The 23,049-nt window shown below is 39.2% G+C and overlaps 1 long non-coding RNA gene across 1 annotated transcript in view; it reads right to left on the bottom strand.

Moving 5' to 3' along the window:
- LOC114017163 (uncharacterized) overlaps positions 1–23,049 on the bottom strand; it is a 54,358-nt gene that overhangs the window by 13,206 nt on the left and 18,103 nt on the right. Inside the window, exon 2 of the long non-coding RNA XR_003562052.2 lies at positions 22,602–22,693. This is a non-coding gene — a long non-coding RNA (uncharacterized LOC114017163). The remainder of the gene's footprint in view (positions 1–22,601; positions 22,694–23,049) is intronic.

Here is a 23,049-nt window from a genome sequence, read left to right as displayed (position 1 = left end):
GAAAGTCCTTGGCTAAGATTGTGAATATTTGCCTTTACAAGATAAGGGTCCAATCAAATGCCTTACTAGCAGAAGAATATCTACAACTTCATAAATCAATCATAAATTCATGTTATAATTGCTACTACTATTCTTCATGCTAGGTGTTCTACCTATAAAGAGTTCTCTAGCTGCCTGTTTAATGTCCCCTGGCTCATTGTAGATGTTAATTTTTTTATCATGTTAGCTCTTTTGGTCATGTACTTCAGATTCCCTTGATTTTTCCCTTTTAAGGAAGTTCTATTACGTACTTTCCATCTCTCTCTTAGCATTACTTATCTTCATGACACATCTCTTTTAATCTGCCCCAAAATTCACTCTTGCTTTTTGCTATATATCTACTCACTGTTCATACATGGTAATGCCTCATTCTTCCACTCATGTGTTACTCACTCAGTCACTTTTAATGCATAGGAGGAAGAAAGGCTTTCCACGCCGCCTGCTGTCAAGTGCATTTAAGGGACTGTATTCATAGCAGAGAGTAAATGCTATGTCTGGGGGCAATTAACTGCACTAGTGAAGCAGAGGAGTTCCCTGACTGCAGGGTCCACATAAGCATAAACCTTCCAAGAGCTGAGAAATTCTCATCTTTTGCTGGAGCCACAGGGAGCTGAAAGGCTCTGAATGCTTTGCAGGAGCACATCATGAAATTTATGGAGAAGCCAAAAAATATTTCATAAGGATGACTTTATGGAATGTTACTCTTGCCTTGTAGGGGCCTGCAGGTTTTATGGTGCTGCCTTGTTCAATGCAATACCATTGTCAACATGGGAAGAGCCTCGGCAAATCATTAGTTAAGAGACAAAAATGGAAAAAGCTTTATTGAGACCTAGATTTTGCTGATTTCTTTCATGCCGTGTTACAGCAATGGCACTGCTGTACCCGTCAGTCATGAATAACCAAACCAACCAACACATAACCGTGGCAGTGGGAGCACTATTAGATGTAGACAGATGTACTAATAATCTTGCCCCTTCTTTTAGTGCACGGGTTGAGGTGATTGTTTGTTATGCAAATAGGGGGAATTGCATCTCAAAGTGTGATTTTTGTAGACTGAATTGGTTAATAAGCTAATTGGTGTGCATACTAAAGAGGATTTGTAAGGTATTTACACATGTACAATGGATGATTTTCAATCTTTTATCAACTTGGCTGCAATAAAGAAAATCAATTAAATGAAATAAAATGCCATGTACTAGGGATTAGTGCTTGCAGAGATTTCACTGCAATAAAAATTTTCTAATAAGAAAAGCCTAAACTGATAGACTTGAGGGTTTGGGGGTTTTTTTGTCTTAACTAACTGGCTTACATATTATCAGATGTGTTTCAGTTAATTTAAATGTTCCACTTGTGTGTTCATATCCCCATCTACTACTGTGTTCACCAAAAAAAGAAATCCATGTGCTAATCCAGAACAAAACTGTAATCCTTTAAATTACATTGAAATCTTGAAAATGTAGAGAGGCAAATATAAAAGTTTTCAATTATATGCAGCATGCTTCTAGTGAACGTGGATCAAGTGCAATAGATTCAGTTTAAAACTAACTAGCTCCAAACCAGCAAAATCCTGCTCTAACTTCCTTCCAAAAACTTGCTTAGGTTATTCCATGTGAATGAATTGAAGCTGAAACACTGTCTTCATAAAAAAAAAAACCTCATTCTGCTTTCTTCATCCCATTCTCCCTCAATATGCCTTGCTGACTAACAGCGGACAAATATAGTATCCAGTGCATTTCTGCACTCAAAATGTTAAATCTCATGATACACTCAATAATGGTGATGATTGTTCCCTTCTGGGGAGGGAGGAGCCCAAAGCTACTGTGCCATTGTATTTTTTCTGGTGGTCAGAAAAACAGTTTCTCAGTTCTTCTATTCTCACTTATTTGGCCATCCGCACTGAATAGGAATATTTCCAACATTGGTATCCTTCATACACACAGAGATGATTCACACCTAATATGCACAGACAGATTTCAGAGCTGTCTTACAACTTTATACCACGTTTGACCTGTAACTGCAAAAACTGTTAAAAAAGATGGTGCTCAAAACCCAGTTAATAAGATACTTCAGAAGGCTAAATATGCTGCTAGTTTAACAAAAGACTGCAAAAGTTCTGCTGAATGGGAAAGTAGCTGGTACTTATAAAGAAAGATTTGGTAACTAAATTTGCTGCTAAAGGTTCCCAGATGACCTTACATACTGATTTAGTTCTCCAGTCAAGCCTCACTGAAATTTGGAGCTGTATTTCTGTTGCCTGCAATAGGCTTCCTGTAAGTGTGTGTGTGTGTATGGACCTGCAGAGCAGCAGTCAGCTAATGTCTACTAAATTATTTTTTTTCCTTTAGTGAAATGATGCAGGGGAATGAAGGAACATGCACGTGCAGGTCCATGCTGGAGCAGCCTACTGATCATTTCCCTCTTGGTAAATTTGGTTTAACAGTTTTAAGAGCAGATTAAGCTGCTATGTTGATTTAGCATGCAAAATAATGTCTATGTTAAAATATTCAACCCAAGGTAAGCTAATAGCAATATTAAACTCTCAAAAGAGTCAGCATTCTTTTAAAATGTCTTGGGGGGCATAAGAGGCAATCTCCACTGAAGGCAATAGGAGTTTTACTGCCGATTTCTCTGGATTTGGGATTAAAATACATATATGTTATTGTATTAGATCAAATTGTATTCACACGCACACATTCAGTATCCACAGAATGAGGCTGGATTAACCATCCCAGCTGACCAAAGGGTGCGTTTCTAAGAGATGATTCCATGCCTGATGGGTTCTTATTCCTATTCAGTACAGTTTATGTATATAATATTCAGATTAGAATTATACTGGAGGAAAGTATAGTGAAACATCATGATTGCATGGAGGTTGAACAATTATAATACAACTAACTACACTGTTTAAATATTCATTTTTATGAAAGACATTCATTATGCTCTTCATCTGGTAAGTTACTCTCACTTAAGACTCATTCCAGTGTTCAATCTCTGATAGAACATTGGAAAAAATCATGAAATATTTAAATGCTCTCATTATGGTCTGGACAGCTTCTGTTGACAGTGTATCCCATGCTTCATTTACAACAAAGCTTACAATTTTTGCCAGTTAGAAATCACTGCCATTCCTCTTAGGCAGAAAGTTTTTGCTACTAAGAGGCAAAAAGAGAATTGCTGGGAGAGCACAAATCCAGAACTACTAAAAGGTCCTTGACTAGCCTAACATTTTTGAGATTTGCACTGAACTATTATTTAAAGTTACAGGGTAGATAACATTTAGACACACTGTGTGGCATCCAGCATAACATGTAACACCATCCAGCACAATATGTAACACCAGCATAAAAATGGCATGAAATAGGACCCTTGTACATTAAGGCTTTTTAATCTCTTACCTTGCATTTTGTTCTATCTTGTTCAGTGCAGCTTCTGCCAATTTCTGTACAAACCTAGCACATACATCTGTAATTTCATGCACTTGCTAAACCACCTATTGTTGAGTGTGTGACTGTGCCTCAGACTGAATTGCAGAGCTAGCAGCATTTTTGCTGTGTACCTGCCTTAGACAACTGCCTCCCTAGCAAAGAAAGCTTCCTTTCAGAAGGGAGAGTATAAGGCTGGGATATCTGAATCACTTTTGTCTTAGTGCTGAAATCCTTTCTGTAAGAACAACACATTATTTGAAGACAAACTGAAAAGAAAAAAATACATGTCTATTATTGGACAGAGGCTAGCCACTGGAGCGCTGAGGCTTCCTTTTGGATAAGCTCTTCAGATCTGAATTCTTATCCGAGTACACTGAGCAAGGCTGAGCCTTTCCAGGCCACATCCACCTCTGTATTGTCTGTAAAGTCTGCCAGGAATATGCTGAATGCAGAGAACAACCACAATCACCAGCCACCCTCTGCAGCTGCTGAAGACATTGGTCTCAGCTAAAACCCACCAGCACAGCCTTTAAGGTGATGCTGTTTTGGATGTGACGCCAAGAGCTAGCAGGCCTGCCGGGAGTGGGGATGTGGGCTGTGGCTTGGCCCCCACCACACTGCAGTGCCCAAGGCTGCAGGCAATGCTGGCTCCCCCTTGAGCCCTGTGCTTCAGGAGGGCAGCTGTTGCCCTGGCTTCCACCTGACCAAAGCTCTCTCCAAGCGTCTCAGCACACAGCTCCTGGCTGTTCACACCTACCCTCCAGCCTGCAATCTCCCTGCAGTTGCCACTGCAGTCTCATCTTCCAGATGCATCCTTGGGCCCTGCCTAATATCTTGAAGCACAGATGGGGAGTTTCAACACTTTCTGTGGATTTATAATGATTAGAAAAGTTGTAAATATGATGTATAATGAATTTGACTTCGGTTTCCTGCATGTCACGCATCCCGGGATACTGGATTTTCAGGGTAGGGTATTGTATTTTTGCCAGTGTTTGCATGCTTTGGACAGCACTGCCTTATTGACCTGAAAGTCCAGGTATTACTGTAATGTAAATATTAACCATAATGCAGGCCTCTGAGAAGGTAAGAAGTTGTCTGCCACTTCTTAATGTGAAGAGAGCAAGAGGCGGTCACAGCTGTTTTAGCTGTATGAACTATTTATGCACAGTATCAGATAAATAGAGATGAAGGAACCACTCAGTTTTGGGTGGCCATAGGGATTTTGTTGACCAAAGCTTTCCACTCATCATTTCTCAATGATGCTTTAGGAGCCATTTTAACATATGGGAACTTAAACACTTCTCTGTCACTTTACAAATGACAGATAGGGAAAGGGTGTTCTTTCTGTAGTGATGGAAATGCTCAAAGGATGTTTGTGCAGTACCAAATGCAAAGTGGTGTCAGACCCTTCCTGAGGCTGAAAAGAACAATGGCAATAGAAATAACAGGAATACTATGCTGAACTTCACTGTGTGAGGTGATGGTGACACAGTATTTCCCAGAAAGAGCTGTTGCAGATAACCACACAGCATGGAAGATAAGCAGAGTAAAATATGATTATTCAAAGCACAGACCATTGGGTAGGTTGAAGAACAATGCCTTCACAAGTGCAGGGTAATCAATTATTTCTATTTTCTGAGCAAGAATACTTTCAATTGTACTGCAGACAGAATTCCCTCTGGTTGAATAAGCTGCTGAAGTGGAAAATTTTATTTAGCAGCATTTGGTAAGAGTCTCACAAGTCTCCACTGAGTCATTAGGAGCGGTACAAAAAGTTCACTTTAGCTGAGTTAAATTCTGGCTCCTTCCTGGGTGAACATGGTTGTGAGGGGTTGCAGTAGCCCTGCATGTATTCTGTAACACCCTTCCTTCCCATCCACACCAAGGAGCCACACGAGCACTTGGTCAAGGGCTCCAAGTGAAAATTGCCCAGGTTTCTAAAATTCCCCATCTGTAGCTCTAAACTAAAAAAACAGGATGCTTAAATATAGTTGAACTTGGTTTTATTCTGTTACATCAGTGTTTACCAGAAGCCCCTTCAGTGATTATCAGCAAAATCAAATTTATGCCTTAAATGTAGTTTGCTAAGTCTGAGGTTGACCAGAGATCCAGCAAGCTACAGAGGGCTAATATCAATTTTACCTATACTTCTCCATTTACTCCTCCAGTACCATGAACATTATACATGTTTATCAAGAGCAAAAGGTTGCTAGATGATGTTCTGTCATGCTTCCTATAGCTTCAATGAGGTATTTCCTAACATGCTAATTATTGTCAGAAAATGCCAACTGATCAGAATGCTCCAAATTTGACCTCACCCAGCTCAAACAGGTGCACAGGAAAAGCATTTCTTTAGGAAATGGGAAATTAATTTTCAAGTCCTCTTACTACTTGATTGAGCCTAAGCTTTCAAGGCCATCCTCCTGACTGAATGCTTTTCTGTGAGGAAGGCAGGTCTCTCCTTCTGGGGTTGTTCTGCCCTGTACAAAGTAGCTGTTATTTATCAGCCTTGATACAAACTTGTGCTGATCCAAACCACCGGCCCATACCGGTTACTAGACAATCTGTCCTTCTTTCTAATTCTTCTTTCACTCACCCTTTTTTTTTTTTTTTTTTTGGCGGGGGGGGGGGAGATAAAGATGTTACTGTGAAATATTTTGATTGTATCTTGATGTAGAGGGAGAGAAAAATATATAATGAAGGGAAAACAATTTCTCAGAAACTGCATTTGCAGTAGGTATTTCACTTGGTTATCTTAGTCTGGGTGAATGAATACATACACTTTCTGGTCAAATTAGAAACCTACGACTAATCTGTTGATAACATTTTTATAGCATTCCTGGAGATACAGCATCGTTGGAAAGATGACTAAATGCGCCCTACAGGTTTTACATCAAGTCAACTGTGAGGGCCCCTTTCTGGGTCCAGCTGGAGTCTGGCATAGAAAAACAGAGCAGGAAGACTACTCTGCCCTTTCTTCTCTTCCCTCAATGTCATGCTCTGCATTAGCTGACACAGGCTGGGGCCACAAACCCCCAGCCCACATTCCAAAGACAGGACTGCACTTGCACTAGCCCCCAGGGACCAGAAGACAAATGAGAGCACCTCGGGAGGACCCTGACTGAGTAATAGTGGTGCCAGCTGGAAAGGTTAAAGGGCACCCACCATTTGCACTGCAGTAGGTTAACATCAATGGCCTCCCCCAGAGCACAGCCAACAAAATAAAGCAAAAGATGCCACTTTTAGCCTATTATTTGGAGTTACCAGAATGCTTTAACTGAAGGAGAGCGAGCAAAGCTAATTCAAAATGTTATTATCTGTTTGTCTGCATGGTGGTCATCCAGACAGCACACTAGCCTCTTGTGAAGGGATACCCGAGATAGCTCTCTTTGAGCTAAAGTACTGCAAGTAATATAACCAGACTAGCATGGCACTCTGCCCAGACTAATTTATCTGTCTTTTCAAAGGCAGGATATCTGACAGGTCTGTTTTATTCAGTGCCTCAGTTGTCACTAATGACTGCTGTGTAACTAGAGCCTCTGAACAGCACAATAATCAATTTTAAAAAGGTCTCACAAGAACTCCTTGAAGTTGAGTTCTCAGTCATGCTAATGATGCTAGATGAGTCCATCTACATAGACTGGTTGTCTAGAGTAAGCTTGCATGAAAACTACAGAAGTTCAATACAAGCTAGAAAACACATCTTCAGGCTGGAAACCTATACCCCAGCTTCAGCTTCTGAGAGTCATTTCAGAAATACCAGGGCTGGCCCAACTGTGCACCTACTAAAGGTCAAAGTTAAGACATCAAGGACTGGGGACAGTGCTCAACTTGTGCTTGAAAAATCCAACCTGCAGTCTTGTAATGACCCCGTTTCAGCTGTTACTGCATTTTAAATTCTTCAGTGTGCTGCTAAGTCAGACCATCAGTGAGAGGGCAGCAGAGATGTTAAGCCTCACTATCTGGCCCTGGTTCTTTGACATTTTTATCAGTTTTTCCACTTCTTTTGTCTGTTTAATCTATTTCATTTTCCAAAGCCATCAGTTGTCTACTAAAGTTATTTCTTTCCAGACGTTATTACTTTTTTTATTTTGAGATGTTATTGACAGGTATGATGCAGGCAAACTGATACCTAATGCAATAATAAATTAGATACAGCTGAATCCCAGTTTCCCAATATAATCATATTACAAGAAAGTATTCCGTTATACACAGGAGACCCTAATGAAGTCAACACAGCTGCTCATGTGTAAAAACAGCAGAATCTGATCCACTGAGTTCAGCTGGATCTGGCAGGTTTCCAGATTTTCTGAACTAAACTACTCTCGTTTCAGACATCACAGTCACCAGTAGGAACCAGTAACATTCAACATCAGAGCGGCACTTCCCAGAGAGTGTCCTCTCTAGAGCTGATTAAAATAACATAACCTCCAGAAATATAAGATCAACAACTGTATTTACATTCATTGCTTAAGGGGATATTAGTTTACTGTTTATTATATTGTAACATTCAAAATAATATTTATCATAGCCTGAACCAACTCTTTGCTCAGAGCCATTTATAAAAGTCAATGAAAACAGTAATTAATTACCAGCTCTGCTCTAAATGGTTCAGAAAACTTTATCTCCATCCTTGAGCTGTCTTTCCTCTAAACTGCAAGTTTAGTTTGTTCCCCTGACCCCCTTTTTACTTGTTTTCAAACTCAGAAAGAACAAACTGGAATATCTAATATTTTTCTTCAAGCTCTGCTGTGCCTGTTCCACAAGATGATAATCAATATGTCCCTTCTTCCTCCTGTGCTCTTTTCCATTTTGGGATCTCTGGGCACAGCATCCATGCTATCTTTGCTTCGGAGAAGAATTTAGGATCCCTTTGTCCCTAAACCGCAATAGCAGTTCTCAGATACAGTCTTTTTTTGCTTCTGTAAATGTCTGATGGGCTCATTTTCTCTAATCACTTCACATCTCATGTACTACAATGCTCTTTTTACCAGGTTTGGTTAAGGATGTTTTACATGGACAGCATCTTCCTGAAAATACCATCTCCCTTAGCTAAGGCTACTTTGTTAGTTTCTTTCACATCTATCCTCAGATGTGAAAATAAACACTTTTTTTTCTATCATACTACAAAATTTTTTATTCTATTAATGTGGTATGATTCTCATCATCATTTTGGCCATGCATTCTTTGCAGGTTCTTATCTGTTTATATCTGTACATTCCATCTTGAAATTTATTTTTACTCAATTCAATAGGATAGATTGGTTTTGTGATGCACTCATACAGTCCCTAGCCTGAAGGGTTTCTAATAACAAGGATTTATAAGCACTGCATAAGTATAAATTACAATGTCAACAGTATTTTTAATTTATATAGAAGGCATAACAACTCTCATTTCAGTCGTTTTTTTACTGTATACATCTTGTCACACTTGCCACTGCTAAAATAGATATCTAGAATGTGGAGCTTCTGAATAGTGTGAGATACTGGAAACGCAGGATGATAAGATAGGCTGTGGAAATTATTTAAAAACAAAAAGCATAATCAATATATTATGACTTAAGCAAAAACCCAACAAATTACTAGTAACGTTAGAAGCTTCCACTATTTTCTTCCACATTTTTGTACTACTTGTACAGCCAAAAAGGATGAAACCAATGATAGATTCTACCAAAGTTAGATATTTTGTCCTGTGACAGATCAGGTAACGGGGGCGGGGGTGGAGTGGTTTTGTCCAAGGTGTGCATTGAATCTGAATTATACAATAAATTCAACAGTAGCGTAAGATGGAAAAATGTATCACCACTACTACTATTTGCTGAAGCACACATGGGTTCAGTAATTCAGAATGTGTAACTTACCCCCACTACCTCTGAAAGACATGCCAGCAGATAACTGCTCCTGGAACTAATACTTTGGCCTTAGAGAAGACCATATTAAAGCATACTTTATTCTTTAGGTCTTTCTCAGAATCCTGTTCCTGCCAATATGTAAATAAAATGCTAATCGAGAGGTGTGCAGGGAAAACATATTCTGATACGTTGGCGCATAGCATTTTCAAGCAATACACAGCACATTTATCATTATGTTAATGTAAGATCCCAAAGGCAGCATTGCCTTAAAGGCATACTTGAGCATGCCAAAGTTTTCCCTTTTGTAGGAGGCAAAATAGAAGATAGATTTGTCATTCATGAAAATGTGAAGATTCCCCGAGTTATACACTGCAGTCAGAAACCCTAAAATAAAATAATATTTTGCTTTTGTGTAGTGACTTTTTTTTTCATTTTCAAACCATGAGCAGTTTATTATCTACATTATTTTCCCCCTTTTAGAGATGGCATAAATGAGGCATATTGTAAATGCAGCATTTCTTAAATAATGCTGGTTGAAGTCACATGCAGTTGGGCTGCTAATGGTGTTAAACACCAGTGGGTTCCTTTTCCTATCCTTCAATAACTTATACCTCAAAAGATTGTCTGGATGAACAAGTGAACAAACAACAATCAAAGAACACAAGATCAGAGAGAGCTCCTAAAGTGTTTGCCTGATCCACTTGTTCAAGGTTACATAGCAAGTCAGTGCAAGGGCTGGGAAAAGATTCGTGACACCTACTTCTCGGCTCATTCCAACTCTCATGTCAGATAATACTCCAAAAGCTTAAAAGATGTTCCAAATGTCATATGAATCTTTTTTGAAAAGAGATGCAAATCTCAAGGATATGGCTTATGGTAAGGTTCTGAGAATAGCTTTTTCCTGTGAGTTTTAGGTGGTGAGATTTAGTTCTATTCCTGTATCAGTAAATTGTCCACAAAATTTCAGGTATCCCAGGTTTAATTTGAAGATGTAATTGATAATTACTTGGGCTCTATCTCCTTATGTTTCTCATTCTACTTCTTATCAAAAAGCAAGGCACAGAAATAACAACACAAATATACAAAATTTAAGGTTCAGGAAAACCCTTCCAATACAGAACTCAGTGATTTGCTGGTTGAATCCAGGTCCCTACTGCCACAATTAAATATACATAACACGTATAAATGTATCATTTTAACATCAGTTAGATGTCTTAGCTTTCTTCCTTTTCTAGAAGGTTGCCCCAGAAAATTAGTTGTCGCTCATAAAACCTAGATCCCAGACATTTGCAAACTCTTAGCTATCCTCAAAACATTCAGTAAAAGGCAAACAAAACCCCTCAAAGAACAAGCACTTTGTTCCTTCAGCTCCAGGGAGAAATTGCACATGATAGGTTCAGAGGAAGTACTGGACAAAAGTGTAAGTTCCATTTCTATTCTAACCAAAGCCCCCTGTACTACTTCGGTATCAGGATGCAATTTGCTACTGTTATGGACCACTTCTCTGCCGTCTATTATGTAGCTCAATGACAATGGGCTCAGGTATCAGAAGGATGTTCTGGATGTCATCAATGATTACATCCCCATCTGGGCCTACTTACACATTCACGTGATTTTGCTGAGAACACACCTCGTGGCAAAAACATGCCCATTAATGATTTTGGGTGCCCTAAAAGACAGTCAAATTCAAAGTCAGTAAAAACATAAAAAACATAAAAGCAGTCGTGTCTTTGTGGCTGTTTATGCCTTTAATACATTAATCTCATGTGAACGTTTAAACTCAATCATGGTTCATTTAATGTACAAGGTTCAAGTACACAACTTTCCCTACAGTGCAGTAAATCTGCACCAAACCAAAATGTTTCTGGTCAGCAGTACTAAAATCTGGAAATGTTGCTAGGTTTTGTATGGTCAGGAAATATTTTTTCCTTCATATTACGTTATTGTACATTGTTTTAATCTTATCTATTTGTGCATTAAGATAGACAATGATGGTCTAGAATGGTAAATTCATCATAGTTAACCAAGCAAGCAAAATCTGCAACATCCACCAAGAACTTTGGCTTGGGTTTCTCTCTGTTGCCGGGAACCTTTAATAAAATGGGATGTATTTATGAAACAGAGGAAAAACTGCAATTGACATTCAACCCTGTTAAAGCCAAACAGAAAAAGGCACTCTGTTCTAAGAGTTTTATGGGGAACAATATAAGCATTGAGCAGTGGGAGACATTAAAAAACTACAAATAGCCTAGCTAGGGAAGACAGGGATATCTATTAAAAAAAAGGAAACCACAAGTTAACAAGATAATTGAAAGCAGAAAATAAATGAAGAATTGTTAGTTGGATAGAAAGCTCACTAACAAAACAACACAGTAACTGCGAATGACTTTTCATTAATTGTGTTCTTTACTAAAAAGAGGTAATTTATATCAGCATTGCTGCCCCAGAGCTAGTTTTGAGCCTTCACTTCCTATTGACATTAATGGTCACAAGCTGAAAAAAATCAGAATCTGTATTTCAGGTGCTTCATAGTCTGTGCATTCAGTTCATTTACCTTCATGACAATCTGGTAAAGCAATTATTTTCCCACTATCCATAATCCTCTTATTTACCAGCCTTTAAGCAAGTGCATTTTTTGTAAAACATTAGGAACAGCTCTCCTAGACAGTACTTTCTTTGGAAGCATTGCAGCAGTCATTTTAAAGGACTGGATGAGGCTCTGCCATGCACATTAGTAAACAGAGGAGACTGAACAGCTGCTGCTGTCGCTGATGGCACTCACGTTGCTGTTGTGACAAGAGACAAGCCTCTCCTTATTGTCCCCAGACCTTGCCACCACACTCAAACTGAACTTGAGGAGAGTACGTGCTGTCCTTCATAAATGTTTAGTTGCAGCTCCCTTAAATGCCTGCTTCCCAAGTTGTAAAACTAACAAGCAAAGTCTTTTCGTGTATGAATAAACAATATACCTCTCCCTATCTCACTGCACAGGTAAGTGCACAATTTAACCAGCACTAGCTGGAAGGTATTAGCTGCCCAGCAAAGATTAACTTCAGGTGTCAGTGAACACATTTCTCTCTTCTCTATTGCATTGTATTGTAGATGTTCCCACATTTACGGATATAAGCTAAATCTAAATAATTCAGGAGATGAAAGTATAGCTCAGAAAAAGGTGCCAGGAGTTCTCCCTTCATGTTGCATTACCAGCTGCAGGCCCTGCAAGGAAGGAGGCCGGTACAGTACAGTGCAGCGTGCATACCCTGCCAGTACAGCAACATGAGTGCGCCCGGGAGCAAACCCACCGTCTAAATGGGCAAGGCGGACGCAGGCAAGAAAGCTGTGGGCAGTATGGGGAGCTGGACCACCCGGCTGAAAGGTCGTGCTGCAGGTAGACAACAAGAGCCAGAATCCTGAGCCCTGACCACCGTGACGTTCCAACTCAGGCGTGCCACTTCCAAAGCCCTTGGCAGAAGTAGCTTTAGGGCTGGTGGTGATGTCTCTGTGTCACCCACTGTGAGACTCCGTCTCAGGGCATGGGGATTAGTTGCTAGGAATGTCAGATGAGAAGGGCTAATGATGAGCTCAAAGAAATTTCATCATTGCTACTGAACCATCTGATTACTTGGGTAACACTGTGGGAGTAAAACACTCTAATGCAATCATTATTTTTTTTTTCCAGAGGGTTAATTCTTTTATATATATTTATACATGTTTATGTACAAACACATGCACACAGACACATTTTGTCATTCTAACAATGCTGGGACATGAAATAAGAAGCCTAAGTGCTTCTTGACAGTGCTGACTTGCCAAGATGCCACATAAGCAGTACTAGAAATGAGGGGGTCTGTGACAGTGTTCTACCTCTGTCACTGCTGACTCGATACTCATCTCCCTTCCTATTATCAAAAACTTATGTACATCTCTAATATGGCTGATACTTCTAGGTCACGTATGTCTAGAAGTTTCCTGAATTTTCAGCACTTTTAAGGATTATTTTGTGCAAGTAGTGATTCATTTTTTCATTATTATTGCATTAAATATAACTAAAGAAATAAAATATTTTTCAAGGAAACATCTAGAACTATGATTTATATAAATTTGTCTTTCTGTGTCCACCACAAACACCCAATTGTAGATTCTCAGGACCCACTTCAAAATCCAAGTGTTTTTTTCATTCATATTAAATATGGTTAATTGTTCACTACTGAGAGTGCAAAAATATCCTTTTGCTTTACCTATTCTATTTCAATTAGAAAAATATATTTTTTTTTCATTTCCACATTACTGCATTTCTCAGATTTAACTTATTGCCATATAATTGCCCAACATTTAAAAATAGAACGGGTTTCAGTCCCAGAATGTATCACAGAGGAGTCTTAGCCAGCAGGAGATGTCTGTTTAATCACTACTTTGAATTGTTACAGCTACAGCAGGAGAACTATAGAAAGATTTGCCTTAAAAATTAAACCATGGAGAATGTTAGGACTGCCAAAGACCGGCTTTCTGAAGAAAAAAGAAAATTCTGACACTCACAAATAAATCTGTGAATCTCTTCTGTGTGTTTGTAATGGTAATGCTTTCCCACAGTTGTACAGAGAAGATTTAGGGATTTCATTAAAACCATGATACCCTGATCATGGAGACTCAGATAATTTGTTAGTGCCTTAAAACAGATGTTCAACTTACCTACAGTGCACTCAGGATGCAGCACAGTGTTGCTATTCCCTGAACACACATTGTCCTCATGGTTATGACCCACCTCACACCACTCTTAAAAGAGGCTGAAGATCATTGAAAATAACTACACCAGTAAAGTCTTGTCCCACAGTAAACATGAATCCCTTTGTAGTCACTAATGTGGCATTTCTAGTCCAATAGCAACTCAAAATGTATGGCCAGAGAAGTGGCTTACATGATGAAAACACCTGTATTTTAAAACAGAATCAATATTATTCAGCAGCCTGTGATGGCTGCCCTCTGTCTTAAGTAATACATATTCCTAAAGCTGCCTGGATGCTCTAAACATCTACTCAAAAGGACTCAATGACTCTGAAAAAGCCACAAATAATGTGCTTGCTGCCAGGCTTCATTTTTCAAAGAACTCTGGCAGGACTTTGTATCTGAAGAACTTTAGATAGAGCGAAGACACTTTTTCTTATGTGTTGTGATCGTATCAGGATTGTGTTAACTATTGGCTTCCTTTAAAGAGAAACAGACCTTCTGAAAGCCTGTATAAGTTTGTCAGGATTTACTAGGAGTACTTTGTGAAGTTTCTCTGTGTGGCTCTAATAGTTACTACCCCAAAACTTCATAGTCCGTGATGAAATAGAGCAGGTAGCACAGCTACCAACATAAACCAGCATCCATGCCTCACTGCTTGCACACTACCAGAACCAGAAATGATTACTCCAATAACAAAATTTAAGATACATGATCCATGATGTTGCACTGGGGTATTTGCTTAAGAAGAGGATTATGTCAACCCTTACACCCTCATTATTAGGGAATTGTACTTTTGTCTATATGATGGGTATCCCTGTACAGCACAGTGAAGGATAGACATTTAAAAACAAAGAGACATGGTGAAGCTGCCCCATTGAAGTAAGTCCTCATATACTGATTGATGTGTATAAATTAGTTAATTCATAATATAGATTATTTAACTATTATTAATAATAAAAATCTGTGGTATTCCCTCATGACATTGTTACACACTCTAGCCAAGAATGCAAAATATTGATAAAACTGCACCAGAATGCTGTAAAGATGGGTAAAAAGCCACCTGCACCTCCCAATCTGAGTAAAGATGATGATCTGATGTTATATGAGCATTTAATTCTCATGTGAAAATCATGCATCTATCATGGTTTTTTCATACATGAAAATTGTGGGGGTTTTGATTTAGTCCTAGAACTACTATTGCCTTCCCTTCCCCACCCCCACCCAGTCCCCTTCACTAGCACCAGTTCTGGCCAGCCATGAACATACATTATTGTCTCTGGCGTGAAATCAGAGGATGCAGTTGTATGCACAACCACATGTGTGATGACGCGTATAACTTAACAGAAAACTTTGCAAACAAAAAGGTACTGTGGTTTATAGTTAATGATCTTTTGCTGTGACAGCATCTATTTAAACAAAGGTTTTTTTGTTTTAACTGTAATTCCACTGGTTAATTGGAAGACTTGCCCTTTCTTTAAGCATTCACCTATTCCTTTGCAGCAGCTGGAAACTTCCTGTTGAAACAATTTCTGTGTGAAAAATGCCACTGAACTAAAGCCATTTTCTTAAATATATAATACCATTTTTTACACCATTGGTTTTTGGGGGGAAGGATTTGCAAAACTTCCAGAGATTCATTGTTCAGCTCTTTTAGAGTATGGACTGAAAACATTTAGGAGTAGGGCCACATTGTGTAGATTGCAATGATACAGCAGAGGAAAAAGATTTACTAGAAATTTTCAACTGTCAGTAGATGGATTGTGGCAGTAATACCTTATTTCAGAAGTCCTTGCCTTTATGAGGAAATAATTAATCTGTGTGATGTCTTTACTTTTAGAGAATATGATGAATGGATCCTTATAACAGAAGTGTGAAAGTATACAATGTTGCAAGGATTTAATTCCTATCTACTTGTATTCCAGAGAAATTTCTGCAGTGTGTGTTGCTTCTTGGAAATCTCCTGTAGCATATCCATGCATTCAAGCCACTGAAGGCTTGGCTTGGATCTTGTTTTGGCTATAAAATCCCCATTGTATACCATGACTTTTAAGTCTTTGAGACTGTGCCTGCAAAACAGCTGGGCAGTCTTAAGGAGGTTTAAGAGCTTTAGATTTAATACTGGACTGTATGCCCTGGTGCACTTGGGAATGACAAATGCTGAGCCCAGGCAGTCCTATGGAGACTTCTGCTGGCACTTGCTCTGAAGACCCACACTCCAGGCTTTCTCTTATCTCCCACCCTATGGCTAGTAAGGTACTTGAGAAAGGGAATTTTTGGCATTGGAAAGAACTTGGAAATATCATTTTACCTCCTCTGACACCTTCTGAAAAAAAGGATAAGCATTTCCTAAATTTGACACAAAGCCAAAGCCTTAGCCTTCTTGATGCTGTCAGCGAATGGAGAGGCAGGGGAAAAGCTTGTATTGATTACAGAAGGTTAACCCCAAAGGGATTGTGAAAATGTGTTTTTTTCACACAGCTTTAAGAAAAATTGTGTGGGCTTCAGAGATGCTAAATTGTTGGTTTGAAGTTGTAAGCTGTGTTTAATGACTTTAGTAACATTGCTATGTAAAGTTGGACCGGCAGATGTTACCCAATATGAACTAGGTGTATATATATATACACTCAGTATGTATGAAGTATGCCTTACAGTATTCATAAGGCTATGGTTTTATCAGTTGATTAGATACAGTAATAAAAAAAAATCCTCCTATAAAAACGTGGGCAGTCTCCTTGTGGAAACAAAGGGGTTTGATATAATATGTTCATTCACATACACAGTTTTTATCCATGATACTGTTGCAGTATATACTGTACACACACAGCTTTATATCTAATAGCATCTAGAAAAGCTACATTAAAAGTACCACAGGCTTCTGAAGTTCTGTTCAATGTTTGCCAATATCATGTGTAAAAAATATTCTTGTCTGATACTGGAAGTGATCCCTATCAGTTCTACTTCATAAAACTCCTAGAGCTTTCATTTTCATGCACCTTCACATTCTTCACAACCAGTGGTATTGATATGCCATTTAACAGCCTATCTCAAGGATGACTGCAGTAAATAAGTACTACTAAAAATATCACAAAGATTGATCTCTTTTTTTTCCTGCCCAGTTATCTAATGCTTAAATTATTAGATAGTTCCCCTGGGTATAAACATGAATAGCAAAAAAAATGCCTTTGAGAAGCAGCATAGAATGTTCTGGACAAGCACTGAATTTTGGGGACAGTTGGGCAAACCTTGACCCAAATGTATACACGTTAAATCACCCTCTCCTATGTAAAGAGTGCAAGATCAGAACAACTATGGTCATCTAGTCTGCCCAGGGTTTTGCCTGGCCAGTTTGTGATGAACTCAGTTTACTTCTACCTGAGCAGGCAGGCGGTGGATTCTGATGCAGACTCCACTGGCACAAAACAAACGTGTTTGCAAGCTTATCCTTCAATGTGACACAGTTTCATTATGCTTCAGATGAGCTGGTCTAATCTGTAATAACAGATCAATAAACCTACGTGCAGTAGCCTTGAGGTGGCAGTTTATGTGAGCTGCTGTACCTGCGTACACCAGTGCGCTCTGTGCGGCCCTGAAACCCTCTTCTCACATCCACACATGCAAATAACTCATAGAAGCATCCAGGACTTTTTGAATGGCCAGTTACAAGCCCCCAGTGCCCATGAAGACTAGCTTCTGCAGCAAAACCATTACTCCTGTTGAGCATGACCTGCTGTGTGAAAAATCAGTTTTGGTGCACAGATTTCAAGTGAATGCATGAATGGTATGGGTATGATAGCACTTACCAGGTATGCATATTGATAATAAACGTGTGTAAAAACATCAGCAGGAAAAAAAAATACATGCATCCTTGCTTGCTCACATGAAGTTTTCTACAGGTTTGGGACTGAACTAAGATTTATAAGCATTTCCATTTCATCCTCTTGATTGGGCATTTCAAATGTGCAGAGAAGTGGCTAAACCAGCTGAACTACCCTGTGTCTGAAAAATGGCAAAGGAGAAAAGAAAGAGTCTGGAGAGAAGCTCAGAGGTAAGTTACTTCCAACAGTCCTTCAGCAGCATTGAGTACCGCCTTGTTCTCACAGTAGCTTTACTTACTAATATGCACCAACAGATACCACCCCCTAAAAAAGCAAAAGGATCACATTGAGTACCTGACTTCTACCTGTCCAAGAAAAAAATCTTACACTTTCCATTCAGCCAAATGTCCCCAAGCCCAAGGCAACCTAATGCCTTTTTTTTCTTTTTACCACAGGTCTTGGTAGCAGAGGCAACAGACATTTTACCATGCACTTCAAGAAGACAAGAAATTTCCACCAGAAACTTGAGATGGAGGAGCGCTGGATGTAGAGGATCAAGGTGCAGAGACTGGGAGTACAGAGGGGTGAGTAGCTTCCCAGGGAGCAGTGTGGAGCTCCTGGTTTTGGTTTTGGCTTTTTTTGTAGAGGGAAAATACAGCAGCAATACTTTGAGGAAAGCAGAGAGTAGGTTTAGTGGATTTAGAGCAAAACAACAGAAACAAAAACTGTGGAGATGGACCTTTGCTTAAAATATTGGCAGCATCTTGCTTTGGCTTACACTCCCTTTATTAACTATTGGCTTTCAGAAAGGAGATGCAGCAGTTTCATAACTTTGGTTTGGTAATATAGCACCAATAAAAAAGTAGTGGGTGTGGGGGGGAAGCCATTCCTCCCAAAGCTAAAGCATTCCCAGCTAATGGAAACTGTGACAGTCATTACCACCATAGGGGTTCTGATTACATCTGTTGATACAAGATTGATTTTTCTTGGCCCACAGTCAACTGCCATCTCTGCAAACAGTTCACAGCAATACAGCCCATGGGGGGGTATTTTAGAGCCGCTGACCTAGGCAGCACTGTTTGGTTTACTGTTTTCTCGTGAATGCTCCCAGACATTTTGGTGCCTGCATAAGTATGGGGCTTGCCAGCAGCAGCCAGTGCAGGTCATAAAACACTGTAATAGAGGATTTCCATCTCAGCTGTGACTCTGTCCTGAATTCAGGGCGGCTTTCTCTGAAGCACTGTACTTAAGGGTGTTTATGATTAAGAAGAAATTTCCAGCCTATACAGTAGTTGCAGCTTTTATCTCTTTGGCTTTGATCTCCTCTGTATTCTCTTAAATATAATTAACCTGTCACATCATTTCCCTCCTTCTCACTTTCTCTCTGAAACAACACATTTATGCACAAATTAGGAACTTTAAACAAAGGCAGTTCCAAGGAGTAATAAAATAAATTTGGGACATTTCAGCTTCAGCTCATATATCATTTCCCAGCAAATGTGGTGCATTCCATCCTGGCTAAATCCTGAACCAGATTTTTTTAATTTAATTTTTCCTACCACAGTATATTTTACTGCAATTTCTCTTAAAGTCTGCCATTGCTAACCTGGAAATAGGAGTGTGAACGTTAATATCCTTCTTATAACACAGCATTAAATGAATCTGACAATGCTGGCATCCAACCAAAGCACAAGCCTCACTGACAAATGCACAAACTCCATCTTGTGGTTTGACCCATTGATTAAACTCGTGAAAAAAGAATTGTAAGGAAACCTTAAATTCACTGAAACTTTCAACAAAGCTGTGCATTATTCAAAGTTTTAACACAGGCTGAGGAAACTAGGGCTGAGCTTGCCCTCTTAAATGACTTCATACAAGGTCAGTGACTAAGGAGTTACGAAGTGCACAGTATCGCTATGATCGATCCATTTTATTCCTTACTGTGTATGGAGTTCTGCACAACACAAAGGAAAAAAAAACCAAGCTACTTTTAAAAGCTGGTTTGTGTTGTCCTGTTAAAATGTGGATTCAGGCCTCAGAACTTCTGTATCTCCAGCAAGGATTCTCCACTTGTTATTAGTAAGATCTTTCCTAGCATCCGTAATTGCAAAACCCCATTACCTTCCAAGTGCTTAGGTTTATTCTCACGATAGTTTCTCCCATCCCATAGCAGCAAAAGTATTACCATCCTACAGAGGGAGACCTGAGGCACAAAATGATTACATGATTTACCCACTGTCACAACAGAATTTTGAAGTGCAGTGAAATTATAACCCACACTGAAAGACTGCTTTTACACTTATACTAGAATCCTACGCAATAAGAAGAAAACTTTAAAATAGCATGTTAGGAGAGACACCTGGTACAATTAGCTCAACTGAACCTAATAGATTACATGAAAGACTAATGAAACAACTGAATGTACTGTGTTGAATTTCATTAGTAGTATACTTGCTTTACAGTGATGGCTTGCTCAGAAAGACAGGAGCAAGTCTGCTTGTGGTTAACACTGTAACAGACTAATTGCAAAGTGGGATACTTGTTGGACTGTACTTTATCCTGCCAGATCATGTGAAGTTTCTCTAAAATCTACCTGTACAAGGTGTTTCCAAGTTACTAGACCTGTCTAAGTGACCTGAGCCAGGTGAGGGCCACCAGGATGCGTTAGACTTGCTGTGCCTGTGCAGTCTGAGTGTGATGCATTAGTTCTCATGCTTTCTGGGACCACGGGGGCAATTGCACACATGTAAGAGCTTTGTGGTGATTCTGAATGCAGCTATTGCTTAACATCAGTCAAGTGACAAGTTTAGAAAACAGAGATCCTTGGTTTAGTTTATCCATGAGAAGATTACAAAATGATCCATCTGGGTTTACAAATACTTACAGGTTAAAAAAGGTAACAACTAAATAGGACACCAGATGTTTCTTCAAGCTAATAAAAGAAGACACTGCAAGATGTTGCCAGTGGATGGGAACAGAAGATACATAAGTTTCAGTGATGTTTAATTGATGTGATTTCTTTCACCCTTAATGCAAGTCTCACAATCTAGGGATAAAGCCTCCAACTGCTGTAATTATTTCATTCCTAGCATCTCTGTTTCCACTAATAAAACCAAAATAAAACCTCAAAACCCAAAAATTTATTTTTGTCCCTCAGTGACTACACACAAAACACATTTAAACTATGAACACTGAAGTCTTAAGTATCAGAAGAGGAATGAAAAGATGCCCACAACTTTTTTATGCATGATATTGGCAATGGGGAAATTAAGCTGGGTATGAAATGCACAACAGTTTTGCATGAACATTGGAGGTACATAGGAAGAGATTGTATAGATGGGTTACCTCATTACTTGTAGCTCTTTAATTTGTACAAATATCTGTAATGAAAAAAAAAGGTAGTTCAAACGTTTGGATATGTAAATATTGAAGGTGCTTTGGCCCATGTTGTGTGAAGAGTGAAATTAGATGCCCGTCATGGTTCTTCCTCAAATTTAAGAAAACCCACAGAATATGAGCACCAGCCCCATGGGCCACTCACAAGGCATCCTGGAGAGGTACTCTGTCAGCCTCACACTGCCAATACCCTGCAATACCCTTCCAGCACATTCTCAGAGGGTTTGTCATCTTTCAGCCATGGATCTTTGATACTGCTCTTAAAAGGTTTAAATAGGAGGAAAAAAAACCCACAACCAAAAACCAAAACAAACAAAAATAAAAAATAAAAAAACCACACCAAAACTAGATGCTCAGAATGAAAGGATAAATAAAAATAGAAGTCCAGCATCCCTGAGAATGTGTGACTACTCTGAGTCAGTGTTTTACAGAAAAATGAAGGATAAACAAGTGAGCACACAGCATTTTTAAAGACAGCACATTCTCTTTGGGGGGGGGGGGGGGGGGGGGGGGAAGACAGACACGTAATTGAGTCCTGTTAGCATATGTCGTTTAAGGGGTTTTTTTCAGTCACATCAGACATTATCTGATGTAACAAGTTTTGTCAGAAGCTTGGTGTGACAGCACAACATGGCTCGACAGAACCTCAAAGGAGGTGATTGTTTCAGGTGTGTCTTGTTTAGAAACACAGTCTTTTCCTGGGTTCCAGGCTTTGAAATAGTGCCAGGCTGGAGCAGACTCACATTGCTGGAAGATGCAGATATTTTTGCTGTGCTGACAAGACATTCCTTCTAGACAACACTCTGTAAAGCATGTGAAACTGTCACATGTGTCTCATTAAATGAACTGACATGCTGAGGTAGCAGCATACGTTATTATTTATAGAGCCCTACTGTTTCAGGTCTGCACATAAGAAAGTGCCAAATACTATGCAGAACTATCCATACTTTTCAAAGCTGTAAATCTGGGCACTGAATGCATTCATTTTTGAGAGAGAAGTGAAAAGGTGAAGTACAACGAATGGGTAAAAAATGAAGCAAACTATTTGTGAATGCCACCTTAAGGCTCTATTTTGCAGACCACTGCCCATTCATTACATCGATAAATGGTCCTATTTGTCCCATCTAAACTGAAGTCTTACTTGCCCAATGTCCTTGTACTGTACCTGATCCATTGCTGACATCTCTCTCTATGCCAGCAAAACTGATCTGGTAATTACCAAGGACTCATTTGAACAGAAGAAGCAAGAGCCATGCATAGTTCCTCATTCTCACAGAAAAGCCTTCAGGGCATGCTGCAGAAATAGAGGATAAAGTAAGAAGGATGCAGAAAAATATTATTACTTATTACCTGTGATTTACTTGGGTAAAAGATAATGCCAATTCTTCAGTTGTCCAAAGTGGGGCACCGTATTTCTAACAATTGGAGATATCACATAGGACCTAGGTGAGAGAACAGGAGTGTCAGGTTGCCATGATTTAGTACTGGAAGGTTTATTATCATTTATTAGGGCAGGAAGAATTAAAATAATTGAGATTTATCCCTTAAATCAAATAACATCTAAATGTAGTCCTTTTTCTTTGCCAACTCAGTATGACTTAGGGAAGGAAAAGCCCTCTACAGTGGCTGAGATATTATGTAGACCTAGACATAAACAGAAATACCAAGTAAGTTTCACAACCTACTTCAGATCACATAAGAAAGTAGGTGAAATGCTGTCCTCACAGAAATAGGTTCAAAAGTTATATAGCTTGACCATTTCCTAGTCGACTTACAGTTACAAAACACCTTCAAAAGA

The sequence above is a fragment of the Falco cherrug genome, chromosome 1, assembly GCF_023634085.1.
Source record: "Falco cherrug isolate bFalChe1 chromosome 1, bFalChe1.pri, whole genome shotgun sequence".
NCBI lineage: Eukaryota > Metazoa > Chordata > Aves > Falconiformes > Falconidae > Falco > Falco cherrug.
Note: the sequence above shows the minus strand (reverse complement) of the source record. Positions and strands in the feature narration are given on the sequence as shown.